The 19530-nt window shown below is 36.2% G+C and overlaps 1 long non-coding RNA gene across 1 annotated transcript in view; it reads left to right on the forward strand.

The window, feature by feature from the left end:
- Window positions 1-6782: 6782 nt before the first annotated feature.
- LOC119518692 overlaps window positions 6783-19530 on the forward strand; it is a 41612-nt gene continuing 28864 nt past the window's right edge. Inside the window, exon 1 of the long non-coding RNA XR_005213817.1 lies at window positions 6783-6842. This is a non-coding gene — a long non-coding RNA (uncharacterized LOC119518692). The remainder of the gene's footprint in view (window positions 6843-19530) is intronic.

A 19530-nucleotide genomic window follows, 5' to 3' on the forward strand; every position in this document is an offset into this window, starting at 1 on the left:
GATATGGTACTGAAAAGCAAATAAACAGCCTTACAAGGAAAAAAGTAAAAGTGATGGCTGTTGTCACATCTCCAGAACTTTAGCAAAATTCTTTCATTCCACTCAATAAAGGAGGAAGAGCACCAGGGGTCCTAAATGGTAAGCCTGCCTTTGCCTCTGAGCATTTCTGTGGCCTTGGACTGGTTGATTCACCTCTCTGAGCCTCAGTTTCCTCATGAGGACACTTGACTAGATGATTTATAAGGAATCTTCTGACTCTAAAATTGTATGACTTTTAATTTCCACATGCATGGGGGTTTCAGCCTATTTTGATAGGAAATAGAATTTGTGACTCTGAAAGCACTGAAATAAAAGTAGAAATCAAGATTAAATTACTTAGGAACTTATTATTATTTAACATCTTTTTAGGATGCCCTGTACCACTGCCCAGTAATTTACAGTTTTATATACATTTAGCAGCAATGCTCATGGTTTTGCTAAATCACAAGCAATTGCCACCCCTCATATAATTTTTACTGCTTCTCTTTTTTTGAATTTTGGTATGAAGACAAAAAAAAATTAAAACCTTCCTTTTCCTGGATGCTATAGCATAACAGCTACAAGTCCCTAAAATGACAGAAGAAAAGTAAGATTTAAGGCTTTGGTTAATTGCCAAACCTGGTATTTATACTGTTTGAGTCTTCAAAATTGCTGGGATTCTTACACTCTTAGAACCCTGTTTCTGGATAACCAGATAAGATATTGGTATTTTATGGCCCAAAATGTTTTATGGCCTCCCAATTGAAAAAAAAATAATTCTCTACAGTATTTGTGATTATTTTGTGTCATCACGCATTGTGCTAAACAATTTACTCCTTGACGTAAACTGTGGCAGGAGGTACTTTATAAAAAACAAAACAAAACAAAACAAAAAACATTTTACAGATGAGGAAACTGAGACATAGAAATTTTAAGTAACTTGTAAAAAGCCACTGAGTTTGGAAATGTTGGAATTGGAATTCAAAACCTTTGTCAGTTTGATTCAAGTTCATCTAATTTCTTTGCATTAATATCATTGATAATATTGCCAATGCTTAGCACCCAAAACTTCATTTTAATTTGAATATTTACCACAATACTACAAACCTACGGGTAATGGAGTTAATTCCTTAGTGCAATATGTGTATTCATTGTGTTTGTGTTGCTTTTGACAAGGAAATATTATCTTCTAATCAGTAAATACACATGTGCTGGTTTGAATCTGTTATGTACCCCAGAAAAGACTATGTTCTTTTAATCCACTCTTGTGGGGGTAGACCTATCATGGGTCGAGGACTTTTGATTAGGTTGTTTCCATGGAAGTGTGACCCAACCTAGTCAAGGTGGGTCTTAATTCCCATGTTGGAGTCCTCTATGAGAGAATAAAAGACAGATGAAACTCAGACAGCTTAGAGAAGCTAAGAGATGAAATCCAGAGTTTACCCCAGAGAAGCTAAGAGAAAAGTGCCCAGAGATATTTTGGAGAGAGAGAGCCATATTGAAACCAGATCCCAGGAGCAAAGTCCCAGCAGACACCAGCCATATCCTTCCATGTGACAGAGGAACCTGGGAGAGGAGGATCAGTAGATGTGGGCCATGTGCCTTCCCATGCGACAGAGGAACCCTAGATACCATCGGCCTTTCTTCAGAGATAGCATCATCCTGCTGAAGACTTAATTGGGACATTTTCATGGCCTTAGAATTGTAACTTGTAACTTAGTAAGTCCCCATTGTTAAAAGCCAATGCATTCTGGCAGCTTTAGCAAATCAAAATAGATTTTGGTACCAGAAGAGTGATTTGCAAATACCAAAGATACTGGAATGGCTTTATAAATGGATAAGGGGAAGATACTGGAAGAATTGTGAGATGCTTGATAGGAAGGGCCTAGATTGCTTTGAAGAGACTGTTGGTATAAATATGGACTCTAAAGATACTTCCGATGACGTCTTAGACAGAAATGATGAATGTGTTGTTACCAACTGGAAGAAAGGCAACCCTTATTTTATAGTGGCAGAGAATTTGGCAAAATTGAGTCTGGTGTTGGATGGAAGGGACAATTTGAAAGCAACAAGCTGGGATACTTAGCTGAAGAGATTTCCAAATTAAATTAAAGTATAGCCTGGCTTCTTCTTGCAGCTTATATTAAATGCAAGAGGAAAGGAATAAGGTAAAACTGAACTCTTGGGTAAAAAGAAACCAGAAACTGATGGTTTGGAAAATTCTGAGTTTCTGGAAAAAGTCTCCAGAAAATAGAGCCCCATGTGAGGATTTAATCAGTCAGCCATCTCAGGATGAATCAGGATTGGAGATGGAGTTATCCAGAGAGGATTTGTGTAAAGTCCTATTGTCTGATGGTTGGGACCCCTGTGTGCTGCATGCTAAACTGACAAGTTTTTTTTGTGAGATCTGTATGAACAGAACCACTGCCAGTCTGGACTAAAAGGGACAGAAAAGGGACAGATTGAAGGAAAAATAACTTCAAAGGCTGAACCATGGAAACTGAGGTGTGGAGCAAAGAAACTTTAGGCCAGGAGAGTGGACACACCCATGTATGTGGAAAGGGTGAGTTTGCCCCAGAGTTTGGGAGGGCAGGCCTTCCTCACCATTGCTCAGGAAGAGTGATACCACCCCAGGGCTCTCAGATGCCTGGAGAATTGCGGAGAGCTTGGCTACCCCATTGTTCAGGAAGAGTGTTGCTGCCCCAGGCTTCAGAGAGGGTGGAACACATTCCCCAGGGATTCAGAAGAGCCTGGACACCATCCCGCTGTTCTAAGGAGATGAGAACTGGGCTCCAGAGATGGCAGAGAGTCCGGCTACCACCACGATGCTTGAAGAGGATGGAACCGAGAACATCATGGTCTCCCCAATGCTGGGAAAGGCTGAAACCTTCACCCCAGTGTTTGGAGAAAGCAGTGTTTGCATAAGCCCTTCTTTCTCATGCCCCAAGGATAAAACATCTTTCTGTAAATAACTTTCAGACTTTCAAATCTAATGGAGTTTGCCCTGCAGGTTTTTCAAACTGTTTGGGACCTTTGACCCTGTTTTCCTTCCAATTTCTCCCTATGGAAACAGGGAAATGGAATTTATCCTATGAGTATCCCTCCTTTGAATATTGATTTTGATAAGACGTTGTACTTAATATTGTTACTGAAATGATTTAAGGCTTCTGTGATATTGTGATGGAATGGATGTATTTTGCATATAGAAACAATATGTCTTTTTTGGGTTCAGAGAGTGGAGTGTGCTGGTTTGAATCTGTTATATACCCCAGAAAAGACTATGATCTTTTAATCTATTCGTGTGGGGGCAGATCTGAGGGGTGGGGGGAGGGGGGAAATTTTGATTAGGTTGTTTCCATGGAGATGTGATTCAGCCTATTCAAGGTGGGTCTTAACTCCTTTGCTGGAGTCCTTTATGAGAGGATAAAAGACAGATGAAACTCAGAAGCTTAAGAGATGAAATCCAAAGTTTGCCCATATGCCTTCCCATGTGACAGAGGAACCCCAGATGCCATCAGTCTTTCTTCAGAGATGTATCATCCAGTTGATGCCTTAATTGGGACATTTTCATGGCCCTGGAATTGTAACTTGTGACTTAATCAGTCCCCATTGTTAAAAGCGAACCCATTTCTGGTATATTGAATTCTGGAAGCTTTAGCAAACTGGAATAACATAATTGAGATTATTTTCTTTAAAAGAGACCTAAGGATACTTATTATGTGCCAGGCACCAAACGCTTCATGAATAGCAACTCATTTAATTTTCAGTCTAATGAAACAAGTAATACTATTATTATACTCAGTTTTACAGAAGAGAAATCTGAGGCACAGAAAGGTTAGGGCACTTGCCCAAAGCCATATAGCTAGTAAATGGCTGACCTGGTACTGGAACTCAGATAGTCTGTTTCCAGATTCTGTGGTTTTAACTAGTTCACTGAAGTTTATATATAGATATGGATATAGATACAGATAAAAGTAGATATATAGAGAAATATATTTATTTAATTTCCATTACTGTCTCCCACTTTACAGTTTCAAAAGTAAAGTTTTAACTTGTCTGGCTATTGACATATTTATGCTGATAGAAGATAGATATATAATATAATAATATTGCATATAATTTATATATATATATATACTCACACATGTATATCACAGGACTGAGTATACTCGCACATGTGTATCACAGGACTGAGTAGTGAAATCATATAGAAATAACCAGAAACAATTCCTCACCCTTGAGAATGTGCTGTGTACCTTGAACTGTAAAAATGCTACAAGAAATACAAATTGCAGAGAAACAAATATGTTGAGATAATGTAGAACCTGTTACTTTTTACTGCATTTGATTAACATGACACATAGTTTTGTGGTCATTTTCTTAGGTTATTTTGCAGTGACAAGAATTGTAGGAAGGAAAGCAGCAAGCAGAGTTCAACTTCCAAATTTTTCCATGCCAGTTATTATGAGTTAACTTTGACTAACATCTGAAAAGCTAATTTTTCCAAGCATGGCTGCCTTCCCAAAGGCTCAGACTTGATGTCTGAGTCCTTTATAGCTCCAGTCTGTAGATGAGCTCCTGATTTTAGAAAGCTCAGCTAACATGAAGTCCATCAGCTCACTGTTGGGTTGGGGGTCCTGAAAGGTGGGTAAATTTGGCAATATACCAACTATATCAATTACAACCCCCCCCAACCCCAACCCCCACTTTTCCTACCCCCTACCTTCCTTACTCCCTGTGGGGTGCCTAAGAAAACACCATGTTACATTAGCTTAGCTTTATGGAAAAACTCCACTAACATATTTAACACACCAGCTATGGGTTCATTAAAAACTGCCTTAAAAAAGTTGGCCCTGATACCAAGCAATATGAAGAGGAAAAAGCAAATTGTATTGAAAATCAGGAATTTCCAGCTGTTAGAATGAAACACCCCAACGGCTGTAGAGATGTAATGTCTCAAGAATGGAAAGAAAGTGCTGACAGCATTGAGTTTCTGATGGCACCCACAGTTAGTAGATAGTCAGGTGATCCTGATGAGATAAAGCTTCCTTCCCAGTTGGGGGACACATGCTGTAACTGTAGTAATAGTGGGTGCATAAAGAGACCCCAGCAAGAGTGTAAGTGAAAGGGATGGAGCTTTCCTGAAGACATGAATATCAAAGGCGGATGCTGGTAGAGGACACATTCAATCAGCTTAGCTGGGGATGGCAGGCTCCTGCTGTGATAAAAAATATGAGGAAAAATATGAGGAAAATCTGATAAAAAGCATATTTTAAACTGCTGCACTTGAGACAGCATGGTTTAGAGCTTGGGCTTTCTCCACAGTTCAGCTTCAAACTGAGCTGGCCCTGAGTTCCTCCCCCTGCTTGGGAAGGCTGCTCCTCCAAAACAGGGCTGATATTTTTGGTGTGGTAGTCTGGAGAAGTTTGCATTGGCACCCTCCAGGTTGAAACTGGATTCTGGATAAACAAAGTTCTGTAGTTCCCAGTGCTGCCAGACCCTTAAACTCCATAAACATCAGTATTCATCTTGCCACCCCACCCCAGCGAAAATGAAAAGAAAATGAAACTGCATTGGAGATTGTTTCCCTTGAATAAACACCAAACATACTCTAAAAACCAAAGCTGCTCTCCTCTCTGATATTAAACCCAGTAATTACACTATGAAACCGAAGCCTATAAATTCAAGCTTGGGAAGGTAAAACTGTGGAAAGGGGAAAAACTAGTAAAATGTGGCCACTCTGCACACATATAGACCTTTCTCTTTTGAATGTCCTTCAGTATGATATAAACCTCTCTAAACTACAGTGAAATTCATTACACCCCACTGTTTCTCCAAAGCAGCTCCCTTTATACTCAGAATGTTTGACTCAGAAGCATAAGATTCCAGGTACAAGGAAATCGATGCCCTTCAGTGTGTAGAGTTTAGTTTGTGTGGCTATGAATGTGTATTTTCTTCTGTTTCTGAATTGATGAAATCTTTGAAAATAGATGCCACGGCTATGACATCCTGTCCAACAGGTAGTCAGCTTACCGGGAGGCTAAGTGTCTGAGGAGAAGCTGTGCTATCTCAAATCAGGCCCAATTTTTGGTTGTCTGTTTGCTCAGGTGGCCATTGTCCTCCTAAATGAAATAATATCATTTAAACCTCCCCAGCACTCTGGTTACAGTGATACTCTTCTTTTAACCAGTTTCAGTGAAATTCAGGCAAGAATGCATTGGAACTTACAATTAGGTGGAAACATTGGGAAGATGGTCCTTTTCCCCACCTTTTCACCCTTACTTTGCCTCATTCTGAAAGTGGCATTTGTTTGCCAACGATGAGAGAAGAGCCTTGAGTTGCAGTTCAGAATTCATTTAATTCATTTAGTGCATTAAGAGAGAGTAAGGCTTGGAATAGTTTGAACCATTAAAAGTAAACTTTTTTAAGATAAAATTTTTTGTAATACTTTAAAAACAAAACTTCATCTCATTTATCAGATTATATAATACACCCGAGGGGATAAAGCTAATTTAACAGCAAAATAAATGAACTCTTCGCCTAGTTGGCAAAATTTAGCCATTAGAACTGGGCTCAACTTTGTATTTAAAGGGAACTTGGCTACTCTTCAGGATACATCTTTGTACTTTTGTCCTTTCCCCCCAATCTATTCTATTAACAGTATCTTTCTCCCTCTCTCCAGAAAGATGCGATTAGGTTCTTATCTCGCTTTTTTAATGCTTCTTTCTGCTTCCTTAATTTAGGTCACAGCTGTATTTGTGCCAATCAGGGCCTTGTACTGGACCGTCTTGCCACACCAGTGGGTGCAGTTGCTGGATTGTAAGGTCAGTGCCTCCTAGCTTTATGTGGAGCATACCTCTTCTGCTGACCCAAATTGGAAACAATTTAAACTTTGCTTATGGCCTTTTCTTTCTCTTCCATGTTCTATTTCTATGTATTCTCGAGCCTTCTTTTCCTCAGGCAAAGATAGATGAGAGTAGCCACTTTTTATTGTCATGATGCCACAGGGTGTTTTATTCTGCAGATTATAGTCTTTCACACACCTGTGAACACACAGATAAGCAGGATGATGCATAAAAGCTCTTATTAAAGGCTAAGATATGCTGGGGACACAACTATGTGAGGCAGTGGGCTCTCTTCCCAGGATGACTTATGCTATTTCCTCCATATTCTTAAGTCATTTGTATAGTTAAAATGTCATTTTCATGTTTAATTTTTACCACTGTCTATTAACCTTTATGCTGAAATGAAACACTACATAATCCATCTTAAGAGCCAACATGGAACAGAAGGTAGACCCAAGCAGATATATGCCAGATTTCTAAGTTTTATGGCAAAAAATATAGCCCCAATTTTTAGATAGGTGGATATATAAAAATAGAAAGCAATTATAACAAGAGCTCTAGCCATATGAGAACCAGAAAATAATGGAATTACGTGCCGTTTTTGAGAACTATGTTGGCCAAAACTCAATTTTTTATTTGTGTTGTATTAACATGGAGAACAGAAATTGGATATGGGAGGAGGTTTAGAGGAAGAGAGCCAGAAATTGAATGATTAGAAAGTCCCACAGACTTTCAATTTGTATCTTGAGGTCTCTGTAGCACATTGTAGTTATTGAATGAATCTCTATTGAAAAATGAAGTGATTATTTGATAGGGTTAATATGCCTGTCAGGTCTTATATCCAGATAAACATACAATATAATCAGTTCATCAGTAAATCTGTGTTAGGGAGGGTGGAGAGAAGTGGTAATGAAGACTAATTAATGTTAACCATTCTCACAATAGACAGATTTATATAAAAATTCCCATATATTAATTTTAAACAGCAGATATATTGGATAAGAATATCTCTATTGACTGTTTGGGATTGTTTTCCTTATAGAAAAGTCCATTTGGGAAATATATTCAATGAGTAATGAAGTTGCATTATCTTAAAGATTACTGTCATCAAGAAATAGTCATGCAATGAATGTTTACCTATAGAATCATAAAGCAGTGGAGCAGACCATAACCTGAGTAATCAACTAGAGTCAGTGTGTGCTCACTTTCCTGGATAATACTGGATTAAAGTGCACCTGCATTTCCAAAATAATATGACTGTACTACCTGTCAGATTTAATTAAATGCAAAAGCATTTGATGTTATTATACTTTAGTTTCATCAATAAGGCTTAGGGATTGCACTAGAATTATTAGTAGCTGATCTATAAATAACATCACAAAGTATCTTCTAACAACTGTTTGTACATTTTGGTTTGGTTAAGATGACCCAATATGGCTTATGCAGACTTTTTAACTATGAATGCATGAAAAACTAACACTTAAGAATCAAATGAGGAATTGAAGGAAAAGAACAATAAAGTTTTTTTCCCTTGTTTACTTGCAATATCATTTGTTGCATCACTATTCTAGGATAAGATACTTTGCATTTTTAACTCTCTGTATTCTCCTTCGAGGTCCCTTTGATAATGTCTCCTAGACTTCCTTCACATAAGTCCAATATTGACTATCCTCTACTGGCTGCATATTTTCATAGCTCTTACTCATTGTACCAGCAAGTGATGTGTTGGTACATTTATGGAATTACTGAAAATCCTGATTCAAGGGAAACTAGGCAACAGGAAAATGGGAAGGAGTGTCCAGCAGGAGCCAAAGCAAACCCAAAGGAATGTGGGGTCTGTCTTGCTCTCTGAAGCTGTGGCTGACTATGTCTCTACCATGCAGCAGCTGTGGAGTCTGGTTTATTCAAAGAACTGGGGACTAACAAAGACTCCAAGTTCTGTTTCTTAAATAAAACAAGAATTATCAAAGCGTATATTACTACTTGGAGAGAGGGATTCAAAATAGTAACCATTCTTATCAGTAAATGCTGCTTTGGTAGCTTATACTGCTGTTTATTCATATGTGTTCACCACCAAGAGTAGTATTGGCATGACCAGAATTTTATAATTTCCTTGTGTGTAAAAGATTTTACCTAAGCTGTTAACATGGCATTAAAGGGGAAGAGAACTTCTGGAATGGCAGAGTAAAGATCTCCAAAAATCCTCTATTCCATAAAAACAATGACAACTCTGGGGAAAAAAAATGAGCAAATCAACTTCTTAAAAACTCCAGAAATTTACCAAAGGCTTACAACAATCTGAGGAGTATTTATTCAAGAAAAGCTGCTGAATCATGGTAATAACAGCAAGCTGTGCAGTATTATAATTTACCATATTCACATACCCCTCTGTCTGGGTCCACAGTAGCCTTGAAAAACTAACAGCATTGCAATCATAGGAGCCATCAAAGCCACAAACAGAGCAGCTACAGGAGGTGACAGAATGGGTTTGGAATGCCCCCCAAATCCCATACACAAGTAATTTTCATTATTTGACCTGCCTGGCAGTTCCCTAGAAACACCCACCCACAGGTCTTGTATTTATTTCACCTGAATCAGAGTTCACTCAGTGAACAGAATTTTTCTGAAGGGCATTTGTGAAAAACAATCAATGGCAATTAGTTAACATCACAGTTGCCTGGGACCATCTCATAACAGTTGGGGAAAATAATAAGCTGACCAAAAAACTTAAAACAAAATAGATGGGAAATGAGATTTCCATATGGGGGTTTGAAAGTTCTGACACATTTCTGGGAGTCTAGAAAACCATATCCATGTGCAGGACTGTGTGCTTACCCAGGAAGGAACTCAGAAGGCCTCAATCCGTCACTTATGGCTGACCTTGAATCTCTGTGTAAAAAGGAAGTAAAGGTTATGGCATAATTGTAAATTGTCTGCCAGAATATTTAAGGCATACCCTAACATGCACAAAGAGCCCCTCAGCAAAGGCTGGAAGACACTGTTTCAAAGGATTGAAGGAAATCTCTGTTGAACTAAGACAACCAAGCAGAGACTTCAGTGGCCCCATACAACAAAGAGAATAGATTCTACAGAATCTGTTCAGGAAGGTAATTAAACAAACAACAACAACAGCTAGTACAATAACAACAATAACAACAACAACCAAATGTGGAGAGCAAGAATTCTGATTTCCAGAGTTACCACAATATATTAGTTAAAATGTTAAGTTTTAAACAGAAAGCTACAAGATATATAAAAACATGGGAAAGTATGACCCATTCAGAGGGAAAAAAAGCAATTAATAAAAACTGTTCCTGAGGAAGCCCAGATTTTGGGCTTACTAGACAAAGACTTTAAATCAGCTACTATAAATATGTTCAGAATATAAAAGCAAATCATACCTAAAGAACTAAAAGGAAGTATGAGAATGTTAAACAAGGAGAGAACATCAAGAAAGAGATGAAAATAATAAATAGTACCAATAGAAATCCTGAAGTTGAAAAATAAAATAACCAAAATAAAAAAATTCACTAGAGGGGTTCAATAGCAAACTTGAGTAAGCAGAATAAAGAATCAACAAACTTGAAGGAAGTCAATTGATATTATCCAATCTGAGGAGTAGAAAAAAATAAATGAATAAAACTAACCAGAGCCTCAATTACCCATGGGACATCAATAGGCATATCAATATAGGCATAGCAGGAACCCCAGAAAGAGAGAATAGAAAGGGACAGGAAGAATATTTGAAGAAATGGTGGTCAAATACTCCCAAATTTAATTGCAAACATCAATTACACATTGAAAAATCTCAAGAAACTACAAGTGGGAAAAACTTAGAGACCACACCTAGACACAGCATAATCAAACTGTTGAAGGTCAAAGACAAAAGTGAGATTCTTGAAAGAAGAAAGAAAGAAGCAACTCATGGGAAACAAGGGATCCTCAATAATATCTACAGATTACTGCCACAAATAATTCTATATTCAGAAAATCTATCCATAAAAATAATGGAGAATTTAAGACATTCCTAGCCAAACAAAAATTAAAAAAAAATTTTGCTAACAGCCTGCCCTATAAAAGGAGTCCTGCAGGCTGAAATGGAATAACGCTATGTAGTAACTTGATCCACATTAAGAAATAAAAAGCACAAGCAAAGATAACTACATTGGCAAATATAGAAAATGTGTTTTTGTTAGTAACACTTTTTTTCTTCTATCTGATTTAAAATATAGCTGCATAAAGCAACAAATATAAAGATGTGTTGAGGGGCTTATGATGTATAAAGAGGCAATGTGCATCAAAATAATAGCATAAAGAAGGGGGAAGGAAATGGATTTATAATGAAGAAAAATTTTTGTATATTATTGAAATTGGTTTGTATTGATCTAAACTAGATTGTGATAAATTAGGATGTTAATTGTATCCCCAGGAAAACCACTAAAAAAAGAAAGAAAGAAAAACAAAACATAACACCTTGACAAATAATAGTAAAAGAAACAATAAGGGGATTAAAATGGTACATTAAAAATATATATTAACACAACAGAAGGCAGTATTGGAGGAATAAGTAGAGGAACAAAACAATCAAAATCATGGCATATAGCAAAATAGCAAAACAGCAGATGTAAATTCTATCTTATCAGTAACTACATTAAATGCAAATGCAGTAAATATTCCAAGAATGGGAAAAGGTTGATATTATGGTTAAAAATTGATCCAAATACAGGGTATCTACAGGAGACATGTTTACAATTCAAGGGTGTAAATATTTTTAAAACAATAGGATGGAAAGAGCTATATCATGCAATCAGTAGCCAAAAGAAAGTTTGAGTAGCTATACAGATTTCAGACAAAATAGACTTTAAGACAAAAATTGTTACTAGAGATAAAAGGCATTTTATAATTATAAAAGGATCCATCTATAAGGCAAAGCAATCATAAACATATATGCACCTAACAACAGAACCCCAAAATATATGAAGGGAAAATGACAGAATTGAAGAGAGAAGTAAAAAATTCATCAAGAATAGTTGGAATTTTTCAATAATGGATACAACAATTAGAAGATCAACAAGGAAACAGGAGTCATGAACTATCTTACTAACCAACAGACCTCCATAGAACACGCCACTCAATAGCAGCATAATACACATTCTTCTTATGTACAAATGGAACATTCTCCAGGACAGACCATATGTTAGGCCGTAAAACAAATCTCAATAGATATAAAAGGATTGAAGCCATAAAAATTATGCTCTCCAACAACAATGAAATAAAATTGGAAATTAATAACATGAGGAAATTTGGATTAGAAAATACTTTGAGATGAAGTAAAATGGAAATTCAAGACACAAAAACATATGTAATACAAGTAAAGCAATGCTGAGAAGGACGTTTATAGCTGTAAATACCTATATCAAAAAAGAAGAAAAATCTCAAATCAATAACCTAACCTTTCATCTTAAGAAGCTAAAGAAAGTAAATATAAACTCAAACACAGCAAACAGAAGGAAGGGAATAATAAAGCCTAGAGGCAAAATAAATTAAACAGAAAAACAACAGCAATAGGTAAAATCAATGAAACAAAAATTATTTCTTTGTAAAGATAATTAATATTGACAAACCTATAGCTAGACTAACCAAGTAAAAGAAAAAAAGAGAAGACTCATTTCCAAAATTAAAAATGAAAGATTGGACATTACTACTGTTCTTTCAAAAATAAAAAGGATTATAAGAAAATGCAATGAACATTTGTGCCAACAAATTAAATAACCTAGAATGATATAAAATGTTGAGAATGAAAAAGAAGTGGAAAATCTGAACAGACCTACAAAAAATAAAGTAATTAAAATAGTAATCAAAAAGCTTCCCACAAAGAAAAGCCCAGGCCCAGATGGCTTCATTGTTGATTCTATGAACCATTTAAAGAATAATAAATACAAATTCTTCACAGATTCCTCCAAAAAAAAGAAAAAGTAGAATAGGAGGCAACACTTCCCAGTTCTTTCTATGAGGCCACTGTTAATCTGATATCAAGACCATGCAAAGACATCACAAGAATAGAAAACTATAGACTAATAACCTTTATTTATATAGACACAAAAATTCTCAACAAAATATTAAGAAACCAAATCCAGCAATACATAAAAGGAATATATACCATGACAAAGTGGATTTTATCCCAGGAAGGCAAGATTAGTCCAACATATAAAAATCAATTCATGCAGTACTGTTTGTTTTGGTTTTCTGAAGCTGCCAGAAAGCATTATACCAGAAATGGGATGACCTTTAAATGGGGACTTACTAGCTTATAGATTTACAATTCTAAGGCCATGGAAATGTCCAAATTAAGGCATTAATATGATGATAACTTCTCTGAAGAAAGGCTGGTGGCATCTGGGACACCTCTGTCACATGGGAAGGCACAGGGGCAGCATCTGCTGCTCCTTCTTTCCCAAGTTTCATTGTTCTCATCTTTCTGGCTTCAGTAGCTTCAATGGCTTCATCTCTCAGCTTCCAGGGGCTTTTTCTCTGTGAGCTTCTCTTAATTCTATCTCTCCTAAAAGGATTAAGAACCACATTGGGGCAACACCTCGATTGAAATAACATAATCAAAAGGTCCCACCTACAATAGGGCTGCACTTACAGGAATGGATTAAAGAACATTGCCTTTTCTGGGGTACATAACAGCTTCAAACCACCATACCATTTTAATAGAAATAAGGAAAAAAACATGTCAATATCAAAAGATGCAGGGAAAGCTTTTGAGATAGGACAACACCCTTTCATGCTAAAAACACTCAACAAACTAGGAATAGAAGGGAGCTTAATCTAATAAAGTACATTATGAAAAACCCATAATTAACATCGTAATTTATGATGAAAGACTAAAATCTCCCTCTGCCCCAACCCACTGCCAAGATCAGAAGCAAAGCAAGGATGTCTATTCTCATTGCTTCTATTGAGCATTGTATTGGATATTTTATCCAGGGCCCATAAAAAAATAAAAAAGAAATAAAGGGCAACCAAATTAGAAAGAGGATGCCAAACAATCCTTATTCACAGATAATGTGATATTCTATATAGAAAATCTAAGGAATTCACAAAACCACTATTAGATCTAACAAACAAGTAAAGGAATGCTGCAGGATACAAGATAAAACTACAAAAATAATTGTATTTCTGTATATTAGCAATAAACTATCCAAAAGTGAAATTAAGAAAATGATCCTATTTATAATAGTATCAGAAAGAATTAAAAACATAGGAAAAAATAACAAAAAAAAAATTGGAAGGATTATACACTGAAAGCAACAAAATACTGCTGAAGTAACATTAAAAGAACTAAATAAATTGAAACACATCACATATTCATTAATAGGAAGACTTTATTGTTAAGATGGCAATTTCCCAAATTGATATGTAGATTCAATACAATGCCTATTAAAGTTTTAGCTGCCATACTAGCAGAAATTGACAAGCTGATCCCAAAATTTATATGGAACTGCGAAGTTGAAGGACTCATCCTACCCAATCTCAAAACTTACTACAAAGCTATAGTACTCAAGAGTGTACCGTATTGGTATAAGGATAAATGCATTGATAAATTCAATAGAATTGAAAGTCCAAAAAATAAACTCTTGCATTTATGGCTGATCAGAAAATTTAGATTTTCAAAAAGGGTGCCAAGACAATTAAATAAGAAAATTAACTGTTTTCAACATATATACTGGGCAACTGGATATTCACATGCAAAAGCATATACAAAAGTTAACTCAAGAGGGATCAGAGACCTAAATGTAAAACTATAAAACTCTTAAAGCAAACATAGTTGTGAATCTTCATGACCTTGTTCATGGTACTGAAAGCACACATGCAAAAAAATAAAATAAAAACATTTAAATTGGACTTCATCAAAATTAAAAATGATTGCTCTTCAAAGGGCCTCATCAGGAAAATGAAAAAACAACATATAAAAGACAAAAAATATTCACAAAAAAACCTTTTATCCAGGCTGTAAAAAGAATACTTACAATTCAGTAACGAAAATAACAATAACCCAATTAAAAATTGGTAAATTATTTGAACAAACATTTCTCCAAAGAAGATATATTAATGGCCAATAAGCACAGGAAAACATGCACAGTTTCATTAGTCATTAGGGAAATGCAAATCAATACCACTATAAGATATCTCTTCACACTCAGTAGTATGGCAATAATAAAAAAGACAAGTATTGGCAAGAATGTGGGGAAATTTGAACCTTCATACATTGATGGTGGGAGTGTAAAATAGTACAGCCTCTTTGGAAAACAGTTTACCAGTTCTTTAAAAATTTAAATGTAGCTTTATCATATGACTCTCATATACTCCCATATACTCATGAGCTTTCATATACTCTCATATACTTACGAGAAATGAAAACATTTGCCCATGCAAAAACTTGCATAAGGATGCTCATAGAAACATTTTTCATAATAGCCAAAAAGTGGAAACAACTCAAATGCCCATTGACTGATAAATGGATTAAAAAACATGATATTTCCATACAATGACATATTATTCCATCCTAAAAAGGAATGAAGTATTGATACTTGCTACAGCATAGGTGAACCTTGAAAACATTATAAGATGAAAGAAGCCAGACATAAACCACACATTATATGATCCTATTTGTATGAATTTTCCAGAATAGGCAAATCCATAGAGACAGGAAATAGATTTGTGGTTGCCAAGGGCTGGGGGTAGAAGAGAATGAAGACTGATCACTGATGGGTATGGTGTTTCTTTTTGGAGTGATGAAAATATTTTGCAGTTAGATATTGTGGGTGGGTTCATAACTTGTAAATATATTAAATTGAATTGTATACCTTAAAGAGATGATTTTTATGGTATACAAATTATAACACAATTTTTAAAATATTTATCAATGGAGTAGAACAGAGATGACTTTACCCATCATGGAAACATCTCTGTGCATTTATCTGGCAGAGATTGGTGAGCTCTTACTATGTGCCAAACACCAGAGGCACCAGAGTGACTGACTTCGACTCCAGTGGAGTGGACAAATGTGAAATAACAAAGGCTTGATGATCAAGGAAACACCTGGCATAGGATAAAGTGCATCATAGGGACCCAGTGGATATCTTTTCCCTTTCTACATATTCCTGCTCCTCACAAGGATTGTACACTCTTAAATGAATGCAATGTGGGAAAGCATTGTTTTAGGCAGTTTTGTAAACAAGGTGTTCCAGGACAAAAACAAAGCAAAGACTAAACTGGAGGGTGGATAACTGAAAAGGGATAGCTTCAAGAGATGATTTTGAACTAAATTGGTAGGTGGATAGTAGGAGGATACGAAAGACAGTCGAGAATTGCAATCTGTACAAAAGGTTCAGTAGTGAAAGAAGTTTAATAGGTTGTCAGTAATTAATTCTACTTAATTTAACTAACACTTCCATAATATTATTATTTATATTCAATGCTCATAACAACACTATGAGGTAAATACTATTACTATCACCATTTTACAGATGAGAAAATCAGGGCATAGACAAGCTAAGTAACTTGCCCAGCGTCACACAGTTAGTAAGAAGCAAAGTGGGGACTTGAACTCAGTCTAACTCTGGAGTCTGTGCTTTTATCCACTGCACTAAGATGTCTACTATACACTGCTAAGGAAACACAAGTCAGGTTACAAAACAATATATAGTAAGAATCCTAGATATATTGCTATATATCTCATGTTATGTGGCCTTAACCTCACAGCTTTTGTTGCCTTTGACATGTCCTTCATTTTCTGTCTGTACAGGAATAGGTTACTTGCATTTTTCTGCTCTTTCTTATCCTAATAAGTAGCAAACCTTACCTGACTCCTTTAATTTACAGACATTCTGGGGGGCAATTACTATATGCCCTGGTTGTAAGCTTGGTGTTTTTCATATGCTCTTATTTAAGAAATAGGGGTTCTTCCTGGTCATGAGCCCTAGACTAGTGGGAGAAATGGAAATAGAATAGTATTATAAGCTAAATGCTGTATTTACAATGTAAGAAAGCACTGTAAGAGTACTGGGTTCCAGAAGAGGTGATGTGGGTGGCAGGCACATCACCTGCTGCAGTGAAGCTGACCCACCCAACAGTTATCCTATAAGGTAATATCGGGGACAATCCGTCCATGGAGGGCTCCAAGGGCCCCTCAACACTCTGGGGGTTCCTGGGCAAGGAGAGCCTGCCTCTCCCCACTACAGAGAGAATCCCCTGGGGATATCAACTTTCAGAACACATCCTGAGGCAGGATCCAAAAATGAATTGGTCTACTGCAGGATGAGTATAGAGGTAGTTTTTCATCTAGGTTTGTTAATCATTTGCGGCCTCCCAGTTAAGAAGAGAGTGTTCCCTGTTTGGAATGTTTCATTTTCAAGTACTCTTTGGATACTTACCACGTTCTTCTTTCCTCCCACCCGACTCAGTTGTCATTTACTTTTCCAGATGCATATTCAGTCTTTCTAATCTGTCCTCATAAGTCAGTCTCTTCAGACCAATGATCAATTGGTTGCACTTCTTTGAACTCCCACTAATTTATCTTTATCAGAGAGGTATGAAGATGCCTGAGAGTAAAGACAGAGTTGAGGTAGTGTGTCACCCATGCCACTAGTCTCATTTGTACCCACAATAACTCCCATATGTATGATTAGAAGGGCTTGAAAGAAAGGGGGCGGGCAAGACCATCCTGTGTACTGAGTTTATTCAGACCTACAAGCTGTTATTAAAACCGTGAACTAGACACCTATCAGAGTTGTACCAAAGAAAGATAATTATTTCCTCTAATTTTTAGTCTGTTTTTTAAATACAAAAATAATCCATACCAGCTGAAAATTAATTCAAATAACATAGAAGCAGTAAAATGAAATTCAGTCTTCCCCTTCCTCCTTCCGCCTATCTGGAACAGTTTGGTGTATATTTTCCATACCTTCCTCCACACATTTTTAAGTGTGGATTACACCATCCATAATGTTCTGCACCTGAAACCACCTTAGACTTCCTTACGTGTCAGCACCAATAGATAAACCTTGTACTTTCCAGCAGCTACATATTTTTCCATTCTATTGGGCCTACTCTAACTTATGGCATTGTTTGAATTGTATACCTTTGTGTATACACTGTGGATTCCAGTTAGAATTGTTTAAAGTTTTCTTCTTTTCCTTGAATTATTGGTGTTTCTGCTGAGATCAACTTTTCTTTTTTTTTTTCTTTTCTTTCTTTTTTTTTTTTTTTTTGGTGCTCTTTATCCTTCTGTGTCATGATTTAGTTTTCCTCAACTTCCTACCTTTCCTTGGTTGTTGGATTATTTTATAAGCGAGGCACTATTAAATACCATAGGTAGCTGGCATAAGACACCTTTTAGATTTCTAGGGACCCATTTTCCCAACAGCCTTATTCCTTAAGAGGAAAGGTTGGTCATGGGCCTTGGATTAGTGAGCAAAGAATGTTAGAGGCAGGAAGCCATTAGAATATTACTATTGCTCACGTAAGGAGGACATACAATATAAGGACACTATCTATATATTATGGAGCATTCAGTGTACTTAATTCCTTGGCAGAGCCAATTCTCCTTCTGCCACCTTTTCCTCAGTGTTTGGTAGGGAAGTCTAATATAACCTCTAGCTTCATTGTATCAAGCTCTTGAAACCTCCTACACAACTATACCCCATGTTCCTCAGCCGGGCAGAGATCATATACTGCCTAGTAAGCTGTTCTACAGTTTCATTTGAGGTCCAAAGAAAAGCTACTCCCTCTGCTCTCTGTAGCTGAAAAAATGGTGGGATGGGACATGACTCACTATGTTATTCTGAATTTTTCTGTCTATTAATTTCCCCGATGTTTACCCCATGCCCACTCTCCTATTCTTGGAAATTATTGACCCTACCCTTGACACTTAAGTTGGAAAGAATCACTTTTACTTCTATAATTTCAAACTGTTGATTTCTCTGTTATGTTTTCCTGGTTTGGTCATTTCCACGTGCTTTCTGTCTTCCAGGCTTTCCTTGAATATTTTTTGGTCTAGCCTAACCCTGCTTTCTTTCTTGGTTTTACCAGGAAATATATATTAGGTATACATATATTCTCTTCCAAGGATATCCATATATCTGTATCATGTTATTGGGACCATGGGAGAGAGGGAAGGTAGAGTCACATGCTAAATCCACAAATTTGAACCAGGTGCTTGCAAGAAAGACTCACTGGAGACAGGGGTCAATCTCAGGATTGACAATAAGAAATACAAGGGTTTTAGTAAATGTTATGCATTTTCTATTCTCTCCTATTTCTATTCTCACATTAAACCAATGTTCTGATTTTTATAAGTTCATTACATTGTTTCTTATATGCTAGTGTAAGCCCCCATCGTCCTTCTTACTTTTTAGTTATTACTGGCCATTTTTTTTCTTCCAGATGATCTTAAAAATAATTTTTCAAGTTAAAAAATTTTCATTTGGGATTTTTATCAGATTATAATACATTGAAATTAATTTTGATTGAAAATATCATTTTTTAATATTAAAATTTCTTATCCAGGAATATGACATCATTCCAGTTATTCAAGGCTTTTCTGTATCCCTTAGTAAAATTTAATAATTTTTGTACTTTTATATAGATTCTCTATATGTTT

This window comes from Choloepus didactylus, chromosome 2 (assembly GCF_015220235.1).
Source record: "Choloepus didactylus isolate mChoDid1 chromosome 2, mChoDid1.pri, whole genome shotgun sequence".
Taxonomy (NCBI): domain Eukaryota; kingdom Metazoa; phylum Chordata; class Mammalia; order Pilosa; family Megalonychidae; genus Choloepus; species Choloepus didactylus.